Source organism: Schistocerca piceifrons, chromosome 6 (assembly GCF_021461385.2).
Source record: "Schistocerca piceifrons isolate TAMUIC-IGC-003096 chromosome 6, iqSchPice1.1, whole genome shotgun sequence".
Taxonomy (NCBI): Eukaryota; Metazoa; Arthropoda; class Insecta; order Orthoptera; family Acrididae; genus Schistocerca; species Schistocerca piceifrons.
In genome coordinates this window covers 444,555,214-444,570,269 of record NC_060143.1, presented here as the reverse complement: position 1 = coordinate 444,570,269, position 15,056 = coordinate 444,555,214, and positions in this window count along the sequence as shown.

The following is a 15,056-nucleotide window of genomic DNA, read 5'->3' as shown; positions in this document are numbered from 1 at the left end:
TACGGACAACGGCTGTCTCGAGGTACGCACGATATAATATTTTTTAAACACAGCGCGCGACTCACCGTCTTCTAATAAATAGTTTGCGTGAGCACTGCTATTTAGAAAAGAAAATGTGCGTATTCTTACGCAAACTGTAATTATTAATATGGGTCTCAGGGGCTTCTGGTTATTCATGTACCAAATTACACGAATAATATCAGAGATATTGCGGAATGTAATGCTTTTCAATATTTTTGTTCATTTATTTGCAAAACGAAACTGGAGAGAATCTCGTCTGCCGTTAGGGGGCCAACATGAAACATACTAAACTCACTCAGTATTCTAAATATTAATAAACCAAATCTATTTTGACTATTTTTAACTTTGAAATTAATTAAAGATCAAAACTGAGAAGTCTCTCGCATTTACATTTTACATTATGACAGAATAATTTAATTAAATAATACAGTCAGCGTAATGGCCGACTAAATCCTGCAAGGGGAGATGAACTCCCTGCACTACGAAGTTTTGTAAAAATTTTGTTAATTATAATTAATGGTTGAAATCATGAGAGGTGACAACTTAGTCAATAATACACACTTTCTAATGACAATTCCTATTATCTATTTCAAAATACAGATAAACGTACGTTAATTATGAGACAGCACTACAATGGCGACCTACCGCTAGAGAAAACAAAACAGGAGAGCTAGTTCTATCAAAGTATTGTCTCTGATCTTCATGGCCTATGTTACACAGAGATTATATAAAAAAAACTGTGTTTTGCTAATTACATCGTGTTTTGATAATAATACCTTAAACTTTACTATTTGTTATACGTCGCGCCCACGTACAGGGTCTTGAAATAATTTGTAATTCACACTTCTCATAACAAAAACTTCCTTTCCATTTCTCCAAATGTCCATTTATGTGACGTACCGTGACATACTGTATTCCTTTTGAAAACGTTTTCAATCAAGGTGCAAATAATTTGATTACAAGTAATGTGGAGGATAATCATTTAAGGAGACGTTTCTTGAAATTTGTTATTCAATTGTGAATAGCGTTTAAAAAATTACTTCGTTTTACTTGTTGCGTGCTGGTCCTCCCACCCAACAGCTAAATTTGCTGACGTCAAGGTGGCGTAATATAACAGTCATCCTTAACGCGTCATTAGTGTACAGGCTGCACACCAAATTACCGAATATGCAAACCAGAGGTAATGTCGTGGTGTACCAAAAGACACCACATACCATCGCTAGGCTCGAATGACAATAAATCAGTGTTATCTGCAAAGTTTTTTCTCTTTAGAGGCCCTGCAGACGGATACATCCGTAGTAAAATAGTATGCAGAACCGAGATTCTTCTGAAAAGACGACTTGGTGCTGCTCATGTGTCCATTGATGTTGTTGGGCGCGCTTCTCTTTCTGCATAGTCAAGGGTGGCTATCACAATGGTTGTCGTGCTAACAGTAAAGCTCCCTCCAAAGTAAGTATGTCACCTTGAGGGCATGGTCCTGCGACGGTATTAGTTCAGCAGGCATTCTGTCGGCGACTCGTACATACAATCGTGAAACATCGTAGTTGTTCGTACAACTTCGTCATCTTAAACCTGGCTAATTTATTTATTAAAACGCTTGCTTTCTGGGCCCGTAATATTGTTGTGAGAAAGCGATTACGACCCGTAGGCTTCTCCTAATATTTGTGGTAGAAATAAATGACTTTCATCAGTAAATACACTACTGCCCATTAAAATTGCTACACCACGAAGGTGACGTGCTACAGACGCGAAATTTAACCGACTGGAAGACAATGCTGTGATATGCAAATGATTAGCTTTTCAGAGCATTCACACAAGGCTGGCGGCGGTGGCGACACGTATAACGTGCTGACATGAGGAAAGTTTCGAAGAGATTTCTCATACTTAAACAGCAGCTGACCGGCGTTGCGCGGTGAAACGTTGTTGGGATGCCTCGTGTAAGGAGGAGAAATGCGTACCATCACTTTCCCGACTTTGATAAAGGTCGGATTGTAGCCTACCGCGAATGCGGTTTATCGTATCGCGAAATTGCTGCTCGCGTTGGTCGAGATCCAATGACTGTTAGAAGAAGATTGAATCGACGGTTCAGGATGGTAATACGGAACCCCGTACTAGATCCCAACGGCCTCGTATCACTAGCAGTCGAGATGGCAGGCATCTTATCCGCATGGCTGTAACGGATAGTGCAGCCACGTCACGATCCCTGAGTCAACAGATGGGAACGTTTGCAAGACAACAACCATCTGCACGAACAGTTCGACGACGTTTGCAGCAGTATGGACAATCAGCTCGGAGACCATGGCAGCGGTTAACCTTGACGCTGCATCACAGACAGGAGCGCCTGCGATGGTGCACTCAACGACGAACCTGGTTGCGCGAATGGCAAAACGTCATTTTTTCGGATGAATCCAGGTTCTGTTTACAGCATCATGATGGTCGCATCCGTGTTTGGAGACATCGCTTTGAACGCATATTGGAAGCGTGTATCCGTCATCGCCATACTGGCGTATCACCTGGCGTGATGATATAGGGTGCCATTGGTTACACGTCTCGGTCACCTCTTGTTCGCATTGACGGCACTTTGAACAATGGACGTTACATTTCAGATGTGGCTCTACCCTTCATTCCATCCCTGCGAAACCCTACATATCAGCAGGACAACGCACGGCCCCATGTTGCAGGTCCTGTACGGGTCTTTCTGAATACAGAAAACGTTCAACTGCTGCCCTAGCCAGCTCATTCTCCAGATCTCTCAAACTGAAAACGTCTGGTCAATGGTGGCCGAGCAACTGACTCGTTTCAATATGCCAGTCACTACTCTTGATGTACTGTGGTATCGTGCTGAAGCTGCATGGGCTGCTGTACCTGTACACGTCATCCAAGCTCTGTTTAACCCAATGCCCAGGCGTATCAAGGCCGTTATTACGGCCAGAGGTGGTTGTTCTGGGTACTGATTTCTCAGGATCTATGCACCCAAACTGCGTGAAAATGTAATCACATGTCAGTTCTAGTATAATATATTAGTCCAATGAATACTCGTCTATCATCTGCACTCCTTCGTCGTGTAGCAATTTTAATGGCTAGCAGTGTTTATGCACGTCGTGTAGCTTCACGGAAAGAGAAAAATTCATGTCTGACCTCAGGTACACACTAGACATTTTCATTTCTTCTTGGTGTAGCAATTTTAACGGCCAGTAGTATATTTATTAAACGAAATCAACTGTATCGCTCCAAAATCACTGTGACTACACTACCTATCGTGCTGTGATGAACTGTCATTCTCACAGCTGGCCACAATGCCTCACCCTGCCTCCTACGCGGCGACACCAGATGGTCCAGCGGTTACTCTAGCCAGCTTGGGAACTATTGTCTTACTCCCTGCTATGCGTTCTGCAAAACTGCCTGACATTATTGAATGCTTTTGATACCGCAGACGCGATATGAAATGTAAATCTGGAAAATATGCAACTAAAATATGATTTTGAAAAAGGGGGTATCTTACAAGTAGCATGGCTGGGTCGTTTGTGAAGCAAGCCCGCGCTTTGGTGAAATAATTCTGTCAGCAACTTGTGTGATATACTATCTCTTCAATGCTGGCCAGCTTTCGTTAATTTATTGGTGGTTTTGGTCTCATATTACAACAGTTTTTAACGCTTTCATTGCTTGACAAGCTGGTTTAGTTCAATGGCGTTTTTCATTTTATTCGAGTACCGTTTAACGCCTTCAGTGCTTTTTAAACCAGGTTTATGAATTGGTGGAGTATGTTTTATTACAGCAGTCCTTAATTCTGCTTGCATGTGTGTGTTACCGGGTGGATTACCCATTTTTGCTGCCTTATTTATCGAATTCAGGGCCAAACGCAATAAGGAACGTCATTTCAAGCTTTTGTTCTTCCTGTGGCATTCATGGAATCATTTGGTAAACCACTAATACATTTGGGGAAATACTATCTATGTTGATTAAACAGCTAACCAATTGACTCTAGTAGACACGCATTACTTTTTATTAGCTGTTTGCCGAACTATCCGCCTGTGTAGTAATTATCTTGTGATTTGTTTATTTGCCGTTTCTGCCTACGGTTAATGCCGCTTTTCGCTCTGCAATTATCTCTCAAATTAAGCGTTTTCCTTGCACTGGAGTTTTATATTTCAGTTATATATGGTTTAACCCTTTATAGGACAAAACGTCCTTCTTAAAAGATAGCCGTTGACTTGTAATTTGTTACTCGTCATACCCGGATACGTAAAAAGTAAATAAATTTAGAAAAATCTTGTGGTACTAATCACTATAAATTCGTTCGCTCGGCAAAACATCGACAATAATCCATTTTGTGAAAGTGCTACTTTTGTGATCGATAGTTTAACACTTCGTGAAAATGTTGCGTTTTCTATTCAAATAGCAGTAAACAGAAGAAAGAACAGCTTTATTTCATGCTGTTTTTGTTATTTTGTAAACATACACAAAAACACAAAATACAAGTATACACATTAGATCATAAATCTTGAACCAGATTAGTTGTGTTGCTTAGTTCTGCTGGAGGTAGGTTCCCAAGCACTGTCTGCATAAACCTGCATTGCAAATAGTGCATACTAACTTACTATGTTTAGGTTTGCTTCGTGTGCTGTAAAATACGCTCTTGCTTGGTATACCTGCAGTAGGCATATGCTCATTCACATTTCTGAGCTGCATTCCCTAGAATCCTGTAGTTCTTTCCTGAAATTTTAACCTACTAATTACTATTTTTGGGCTGGTGTTGGTACCATTTTCAGTTTTGAGCAGAATTTTCCAATTAGCACTTTGGTAAGATTAGTTCTAAAATTTAGATGGGACGGAGCTTTAGTATTCCCAGGAAGAAAGCTAGTCTCCTTACAAAGGATATATGCATCAAAGAATTAAAGGAAAATTTTCATCTTGCCTCGCCTCGAGGTGAACGCGAATTCACAGGCACCCTAGGACCTAACGGTAGTAAGAATTTTTGAGTGTTATGTTGACGTCGATTCATTCCCTGTTGACAAAACATCAGCTGTTATGGAGTAACTACAGGCATATCAGAAATTTCACAAATTCATTCTGAACTAGAAATACGTTCTAAAAGTCTTTATAGTTTGACTGAATCAAACTACAGTTGTGTTTATAGGTCACTGGCGCTCCTGTAAAATCCTACTACATCATCCTGTACATCTGTGTGTCCTCCACACTCAGAATTGGAGCTGATGTCGTCAAACATACCTCTCAAGAGCTGTCTCAAGTCTGATTTTCCACAAGGCATTGTGACACTTCTCTTGCCAAGAGCCCTTCCTGCCACAAAGCAACAATGCGGACGCGATCGAGCCGCGTTATTGACCGTCTAGGCATGATTGAACTACAGACAACAGGAGTCTTGTACCTTCTTCCTGGTGAAATAACAGGAACTTACCGATCTCTGAACAGACAAAGGCACTGTGTCTGTGATGCAGCATCCACAGTCAACGTCTATCTACAGGAGTTCTGGGAACTGGAGTGATGCAAAACCTTTTTTTTTTTATGTGTGTATATTACAGTATAGTACCAAAATAAATTGAGCTAATTTTGTAAATGTAAAGACTTACTAACAAATCTGGACGCATTCCAAATTCTGAAAACGTCTCTTTTGGCTTTTCATGCACTGTGCGGCTTACTGCTCACAAAGAGTTGATCTTGCGACAATAACGTTGTAATCAGCTTGTGTAAAGCTGCCTATAAAATCTGAGTGGAGTACCATATTTTAGGAAATTGTTGAGAAAAGTGTCGAGTGTATACTGAAGTACTACAATAACATAATACAACTCTTGCAGATGTGTTCGTTTACAATTTTGAAATGTTATAGAAAGTCAATGGAAACTGATGATGTGTAGTTTATTTGAACACACGACGAAAAAAGATTCTTTTCACAGCAGTTAGCACTAGATTCAGCGAAACTAGAGGTCGAGTACTGTCACCGTATCTGTATTATGCTATAAAATCGTAATAAGTCGACTTAATTTTCTAAATGCATGAGCTTAACCTAATGCTTTGGTTTGCCATTTCATAACAAAATTTTCGTGTTCACAAGCTCGATAACCTGCCTGTCCTTGAAGGCGTAAGTTTAAGCTTAATTTTCTAAATGTATAAGTTTAACATGATGCTTCGGTCAGCCATTTCATCACAAATTCTCTGTGTATACAAGCCTGATAACCTGTCTCTCCATGGTGATGTAAGTTTAAGACCCTTCCAAATAATTACTGAATTAATTTTTGTATATTCGCCAAATTTCATGTAAATCCTGAAGCACTTTCACCAATCGTAAAGCTCGTTTCGAACGGCTGCCGGCCTTTAATTTTACTGCCATGTATTTGTCTTCAATGCTATTAAACTTCTTTGCAATTATATTCTGTTCACTTAAGATTTTATCAGTGTTGCCGTTCACTGGTCTTTAGCGACGAGACAACTTGTTCCTTAAGGATATGGGAACATAACATTGTATTACTTGGAATGGCTTCGCCGTTGTAGGCATTTATCATGGGATCTTAAGCTGTTTGTACACTTGCTAAGTGTAGTCATTTGATTGATCAGTTGAGGATTCTGACCAAGAGGTTTTAATAATTTTTGTAGCAACTGCTTAATGCTTTATAATACTGGTGCGTCGCTATGGTGGAAATTTGTCATTGGGCCTTAACCTATTCGTGCAGTTGCCAGTTATAGTCTTCTGATGGGTTAATTGACGTTCTCGATATGTAAATGTCTGATAAGCAATCATCGTTGTTTTTTTTTTTTTAAATTATCGTCTTAGTCGCACGCATTTCAAGGATAGTATTCAGTTGTATATTTTCTCACTGTAAACAGTTTGACTGTTTCTGATACTAAATTACTGTATAAGTATCCTTTAATAGCTGGGACATGCGAATAATTCGCAATCTCTCGTAATCGGTCACCGATAGGTTATATAGTGGTGCATAAATAAGTAAAAGTAGATGTTTATTAATAAAATGTCTTATATTTTGAACGTTAGAGACAACTATTAGTCTCACTGTAAGCAAATCGATAATACTATGTACAATATGGTTAATTCTAAAACATTAGATTAATTTTATTTCTTAAAACTTCTTTATGTGATGAAGATTTAAGTTTTAAAAATAAATATGCAAGTTATGGCAATTAGGGATTAGGAGAAAAGTAACGTAAAGTTGCGAACACAGTAAAGTAATGAGGAATTAAAAATAAAACGAATCAAGATATAAAAGTAAACTGTACTTACCTATGACGATGAACGTTGATGCAATTCAGGCTATTTCCACAGTTCACATCGCTTGCTTAAACAAAGCAAACAACTACAACTGCTGTTGTGCGTAAAAGTACTCTTAGGCTGTCAATAGATGGCACCTTCTCGTACATTGCTTTCATAATAATAATTTCAAGATAATGTATTTTTAACGAAAAGAATAACCTTCAACTTTTTGGGCATTTTCCGTCATTAGTGGAGTATAAAATCTTGAAAATGACATCCCAGTGATTAATTTTGATTGAGTAATACGGGAGATATGGCCTACCGACGAAAAAACACGATAGAGAAATGATACATAATATATACGATTTTGTGGTCCCATTACCTTGCCAGCACGGAGATGAAACTCATACACAGGTTTCTCGTAACGCTCCCTTCATTTTCTGCCATGACATACGGAGCGCTGCAAGTTTAGCAACCGACTATGTCGTTCTGTCATTAGCTGTTTTTTGTTTTCCACGTTTGTTTTCGTTTCATAGTTAAGATAAGTTGGTTTTTTCACAGTTTGCTTCTGATTGCGACTTCTAGTGTGCGTTGCCCTCTGTTGGATTATAAGTGTATGGCTCGTATTCTACGTTATTTTTGTTTGCACTCTTTTACGTATTTTCTATCGTTAAAAGGCGAACTACATGTTAGCAGATTTTGACACTAGTGGCATTCAACTCTATTACACTTTGCCACGGAGTGAGTATGTAACTATGCTTCGAATGGAATTATTTCTTGCCACTGAATGCAATGCATGTCACTGTCTAGCGAAGTTTGGATGATGATGTAGATAACTATGCCCTGTGCCTTGTAGTGTTGATAACTAGAGCCTTCCTTCCAAGTGATAAAAATGCCACACTAGTTAGGCAAATATATTTGCACTTATTAACAGGTACTAAACAACAGTAGATTTTTAGCAGAAATCAGTAAGTATTTTGGTTGCCTCCATTAAATGCGAGAATACGAAAACCGGGTGGCAACAAAAGTAACCACACACGAATTCTTAAGCAGTGACAAATAATCGTAAGTGTACAGTAAACCATGTGATGAAACCGTTCCGTATTTCATATGAAACAAAAATTAAAAAATATTTACACTACCTAATATTACGAACTAGAGCAAAAATTAAGCAGAATACGATCATCATATTTAAGTTGCAATTTAGAAAGTGCAATGCGCACAAGACTGTCATAATGAGGAACACAGTTTCCGCTTGATATTAGCCACAAGGTCGAAACTGCAATAGTGGGTTTTACAAATAAATAAACTTTACCACCAGACTACCATATCCACCCATAAAGTGCAAATGAAAATGTTATCGCCACACCTCTTGGCTGTCGTTGTCAGTTTTCGTGTCGTAACACGGGTCTTGGACTTCTGATATTTTTTTGTTCTGTTCTTACCTCTCCAAAATAGTGGTGAGCCAAACGGTTATTTTGAAGAATCGGTTTCGCGGTTACGATTATTTTTTTTATACCAGGTACTTTAACCTGTCATTTACGTCAGTTATTTACCCTACCGATTTCACCAGACGGGGGTACAGTCAAATAATTAAGTAGGTGGAATCGATCCGTTTAGTTTATCAATGTAATGTAAACTGCTGGTATTGCGAAATGGCAGGAATATCGGCTGAATCGTGTCTTAACCTTAGCTAAGTAACTGTCCACTATAATTCGGTTGCTGTTTGAAGGGTTATCGGTGTTTCATATTATATCTACATACATTCCACTGGTCAACACCCATTTTCTTGCCAAGGATATTTGAGTGGCTTTAGGATGGGTTAGTGGTGCTGAGGACGAATATAGCAACCATTTACGCAGTTTGGCTCTAGTTTTTTAGATAATGCATGATTTATTCAAAAAATTAGAAAAAATTGCTAATACTGAACTCGAGCGCTACAAACTACAATGAAAAAAGAAAATAATCTTTATAAATAGCTTCTATGAAAACCTGATAGTCATTTGTCCACGTATAAAACATAATTGAAAAGTTTCTCTATAAGTATATCATTTTCCGTCCATGACGAACCGCTTCCTGCACGCTTTCCTTTTATAGGTCTCTTCAGAACAGTCACGTTGCAGATTCCAGCAATATTCTGCCATCATATGCCTGTCCCATCTTCCTTAATATCTTTCCTCTATTTCCTTTCATATCTTGATGGAACCGCTCTCCTTGTTCCTCACTGAAATCACCTAGATTACGAGGAAATCGATCCAAGTGGCTGTGAAGGAAGTGCAATTTTATGCTCATGTTAGCTCCTAAGTTTTGAAAGTTAGTGAGCATGTTTTTGGCCAGTTCCTCGTAATTGGGAGCTTTATGATTGCCGAAAAAACATTTTACAACAGCGACAAAACTGTTCCAGGCCGATGCTTCAGTGACAGTCATGACACTTGTAAAATTGGTATCGTTGACGAGCCTGCGAATTTGAGGACCATCAAATATTCCTGCCTTAAGTTTTTCACTACTGAGTCCAGGGAACGTATTGCAGATGTATGTGAAGCAATTACCATTTCTGTCTAAAGCTTTGGTGAATTGCTTCATTAGTCCTAACTTAATATGTAATGGTGGAAGAACAATATTGTCCCTACTAACCAGAGGTTCATTAATGATGTTTGCTTCACCAACAGCCATATGTTCCCTTGGAGGCCATGTTTTCTGCTTCTAATGTTCGTGCTTTGCCCTACTATCCCACATGCAGATAAAACATGGGTGCTTTGTGTATCCACTTTGTTGTCCAAGCAAGAAGTTCACCATTTTCAAATCAACACAAATCAACCACTGGTGCTGCATATACTGAATTTTCTGCAGAACCATCTTGATGTTAGCATATGCTTCACAAAGTTTTGTTGAGTGGGCAATTGGAATAGATGCGTAACGATTGCCATTGTGTAGGAGAACACATTTTAAACTTCTAGTGGAACTGTCTATGAAGAGACGCCAGTCCTCTGGTCTATATTCCGGCAGCCCCAATTCAAGTAAAAGTCCAGGTATATTGCTGCAATACACTATAACCTCTTCTTGGTTGAAGTATGGAAGAAGGTTTTCTTCTCTCGTCCGGTAAGCTGTTATTTTAACACTTGGATGAAGACAGTTCTTTTCCTTAAGCCTGGATGCTAAGAGTTCTGATGCTTGCTTTGAAAGATTGAGTTCTCGTATCAAGTCACTGAGCTCCTTCTGGTCGAACTGCTGGGGTTGTGTCTCACGTCCTTCGTATTCCGAACCACTACTTGTACATTCCTCGCCGTGCACATCGTCATCTGATGATGTTAGCGTGGGTAATGTTGTGAAGGTAGGTACAGGAACATCGTTGCTGTGTACCACCGGTCTTCTTGCTGACTCCAAATCGGGATATTCCCACTTTCGTTTTTTGAACCTATTAAAACCTTTCACATTAACAATGCAAAAATAGCAATTATCTGTATGGTTCTTCTGCTCTCGCCATACCATAGGCACTCCGAAGTTTAAGCTTTTCCTTTTTCGTTTTGTCCACTGCCGTAAGCACTCCACACAGCATTTACAAACTTTATGGGGTGCCCACGCCTTGTCTTGCTCTCCAAGTTTAATTCCGAAATATGCCAGATACGCTTCCTTCACAAAAGGAGTGATATTCTTCCTGTTCTTTTGAAGAACGTATTCACCACAAATGTAGCAGAACTCATCTGGATGGTTCACGCAAAGACGGCGTGAAGAACTCATGTTTTCCTAAAACAAAATTGCACAAATACTACATATTATGCAGAACTTTCTTGTATTTGCATGTCAATCACATCCAACAAACATCATTAATTGTTTTGTGTGAAATGAATACTCACCTCTTATTTGCTACGTCACGATGAAAAGGTTCTATCTCCTTGAAGCTGCACTGCATATGTGTGTGACTTTCGACCATCGCCATTTTTCTTGTTTACACTGAACGCTACCTATCGGCTGTTGTGGGGATTACCTCGGCCAACAAATGAATGTCGAGTACCGCCGAATTCAAATCTGCACAATCCTCAATATCTTCAACACACGCACCGCACGACAGGACTGAACACATGCTGACAGTGTGATGTTTGCATGATGTAATCGTCAACCACACAGATGCACTCCCTGAGCACAATTGTTTAATAAAGATAGTACAATATCACTAATTAAAAAACAGGTAGCAAATACATTACACCATATATGGACCCTGCAGTCGATATTATCCACATGAAACTCTCATTTCCACAAATAACCTATATCTAAAAAACCAGAGCCAATTTGGAAAAAGTACAAATATACTCGGAATGAGTATTATAACAATATCCCATTTTCGTTCAAACTTCCCTGGCAACGAAAAAAAAATTTTATTTTGTAGAGCTGTGTTATCGGTCGCTATTAAAAACTGATTCTCGAAGCTGCTACAGAAATTATGCGAATTATTGGCTCAGAACTATAAACCCGAAATATTAAAGATGTGCTGTTTCAAGTATTAAGAATCATGAAAGCTTCTGAACTCTGTAGGCAAAATTTGAAGCTTTATTTCTGGCGTTAGTAACTTAGTGCAATAACTTTAGGGCCATGAAATACAACACTAAAATAAACGTAACATGATACATTCGTTTGAGTGAACGTTATTGCACTGATACATATTCCATCTAAGAAAATTTAAAGAATGGTAACAAAGTTTTCTGTGACATTTGTAAAACTGTTCGATTTCTGCGAAGTTTCTTCAGCTACAAACAGGGTCTTAATTTTCTGTTATGAGGATGACTAATTACAGTTCTCTAAGTGTTCACAGTGTTGTGAATCTGTTAAGTTAGTATTTCTTATAAAACATTTTCAAAATTGACTATAAAGTAAAATATATTTTCTCCTAACCCCACACAGGACTCTAACGCCATAAATAGTCCTGAAATTTGTTCTTGTGAATTTTAGCAGATTTGACAATACTTGTAACAATAAAAATGTGGGGTACATGTAATAGGTAACTGATGCATGGCTAGTTTACCAAAGTGACGATCACTTTTATTGCACTGCAAATACTGTAAACTGTTGTGTGTTTTCCTTTATTTTCATGAAGCGCTACTCTCTAAGCTTTTTAGTGTTACCTGTTGCATGTGTCCATATTTTTCGTTTTCAATTGTACAGGTATTGACACAGCTACTAATAATTCAGAAGCATGGATTTTCAGGACTGTCAGTAAGAGGTATGTGGAGAACAGAAAATATTGTGTAGATTTTATTCCTTTTTACGAACGTGGTATATTAACAAGTTTTTTTAATAATTATTTTCTGCTTTTAGTCTTGTGTGTGTTAAATTATTCCATCGATTTCAAACTTTTTGATGACTGTATTGCAGACACATTTGATAGATTTCTGGTTTACTTCAGTTTCTCTTCAACTGCGTCAACCAACATATTTCTTCCTACTACGTACATATCGCATCGCGAAAAGACGACGAAGGTAAAAATTAGAGAGCTTCGAGATCACGCGGAGACTTAACAACAATCGTTCTTAACGCTAAACATTCGCGACTGGAAAGAGAAAAGGGAGACAGACAAGAAGGTGAATTAATATTTCATTGTAATCCACATGTAACCTATATTGAAGTTATCAAGTGTCTAGTTTATCAGGAAGTAAGTTAAAAATCAATGTGGAATGCAATCGTCCTTACCGCTAAACATTCGCGATTGGAACGAGAAAAGGGGGAAATAGCAGTGATGCACAGACTACCTTCCACCACGCACCAGAGAAGAAGGTGAATTAATATGTCATTGTAGTCCGCATGTCACTGATTTTGAAATTTTCAAGTGCCTATTTTATCAGGAAGTAATTTTAAAGTCAATGTGTAATGAACATCATAAATACTGAGAAACGAAGTACCCTCCTCCACATACCAAACAGGAAAGGAATTCATACCCTTCTGAGCCACGTCGCAAGTTTAAAGTCTCCGCCTCACAGGGAAATTAGTTTAAAGTCAGTTTGTATCAAACATCAGACGTCCTTACCTCATCTGCAAGTTAGTTTAAAATCAATATGTATCGAATAGCAGACGGGCAGAAACAAAAGTACCCTCCGCCACAGACCAGAGAAGAAAGCAAATAATATTGAATTGCCATCCTTTTATGAGCTATGTTGGAAGTATCAGATCTGTAGCTCATCGGGAAGTTAATTAGAAACCAACTCTTTGATACTTCGGACGGTCGGCAGTTATTTCCGTAAAGTATGAAAATAATTGTTCAAGTCCTGTGTCTGTCCTCTCTGGAAATATCATGTTTGCTAAGATATACTGGAGTCTGGGACACGGTTGTCCACTTTCAGTTACCTGTAATGGTAGCCCGTAAGTCTCAGAGAGATAGAACTGTGAGTGAAGATGTAACTACCACAGTAAAATAGCATCCAGTACAAAACTCTGCTGACGGTTATTTCCATAGACGGTGCGCTGTCTGACAGTTATAATCATAGAGTATAACTTAATACTCAAGTAGTCGCTCGAGTTCCTTATGGTCACTCTACCCTGTTAAACAGCACGAAACCTACATCTACATCTACATAGATACTCCGCAATCCACCATACGGTTCGTGGCGGAGGGTACCTCGTACCACAACTAGCATCTTCTCTCGCTGTTCCTTTCCAAAACAGAACGAGGGAAAAGTGACTGCCTATATGCCTCTGTACGAGCCCTAATCTCTTTTATCTTTGTGGTCTTTCCGAAAAATGTAAGTTCGCGGCAGTGAAATTGTACTGCTGTCAGCCTCAAATGCTGGTTCTCTAAATTTCCTCAGTAGCGATTCACGAAAAGAACGCCTCCTTTCCTCTAGAGACTCCCACCCGGGTTCCTGAAACACTTCCATAACACTCGCGTGATGATCAAACCTACCAGTAATAAATCTAGCAGCCCGTCTCTGAATTGATTCTATGTCCCCCTCAACCCGACCTGATAGGGATACCAAACGCTCGAGCAGTACTCAAGAATAGGTTGTATTAGTGTTTTATAAGCGGTCTCCTTTATAAATGAACCACATCTTCCCCAAATTCTACCAATGAACCGAAGACGACTATCCGCCTTCCCCACAACTGCCATTACATGCTTGTCCCACTTCATATCGCTCTGCAATGTTACGCCCAAATATTTAATCGACGTGACTTTGTCAAGCGCTACATTACTAATGGAGTATTCAAACATTACAGGATTCTTTTTCCTATTCATCTGCATTAATTTACAGTTATCTATATTTAGAGTTAGCTGCCACTCTTTACACCCATCACAAATCCTGTCCAAGGCATCTTGTATCTTCCTACAGTCACTCAACGACGACACCTTCCCGTAGACCACAGCATCATCAGCAAACAGCCGCACATTGCTATCCACCCTATCAAAAAGATCATTTATGTAGATAGAAAACAACAGCGGACCACACTTCCCTGGGGCACTCCAGGTGACGCTGTGCTGAAGTACATACTTCGATGAACAGATAGCGTGCAGTCTAACAGTTATTCCCATGAGCTGTAGAATACCTTACACATGTACATTCTCTGTGGTCTGTTCCTTTATCTAGTTCACCAGATCTCAGATGATACGAAATCGTAGTACGCACTTCGGTCAAAAGATGGCCAATGCTCTATCGGCACTTATTAGACTAACTGATTGTATCAGATGAGCGGTTATTAATGTAACTGCTACTTCTCAGTAACTGGTTATTTCTATAGTTACGTTTTGCCACCTCTGCTCCTCAGCGCTCCACTTTCCTTGACCATCACGTGCCCGCAACGCTACCAGGCGGCATCAAATCTCGTGATGGAC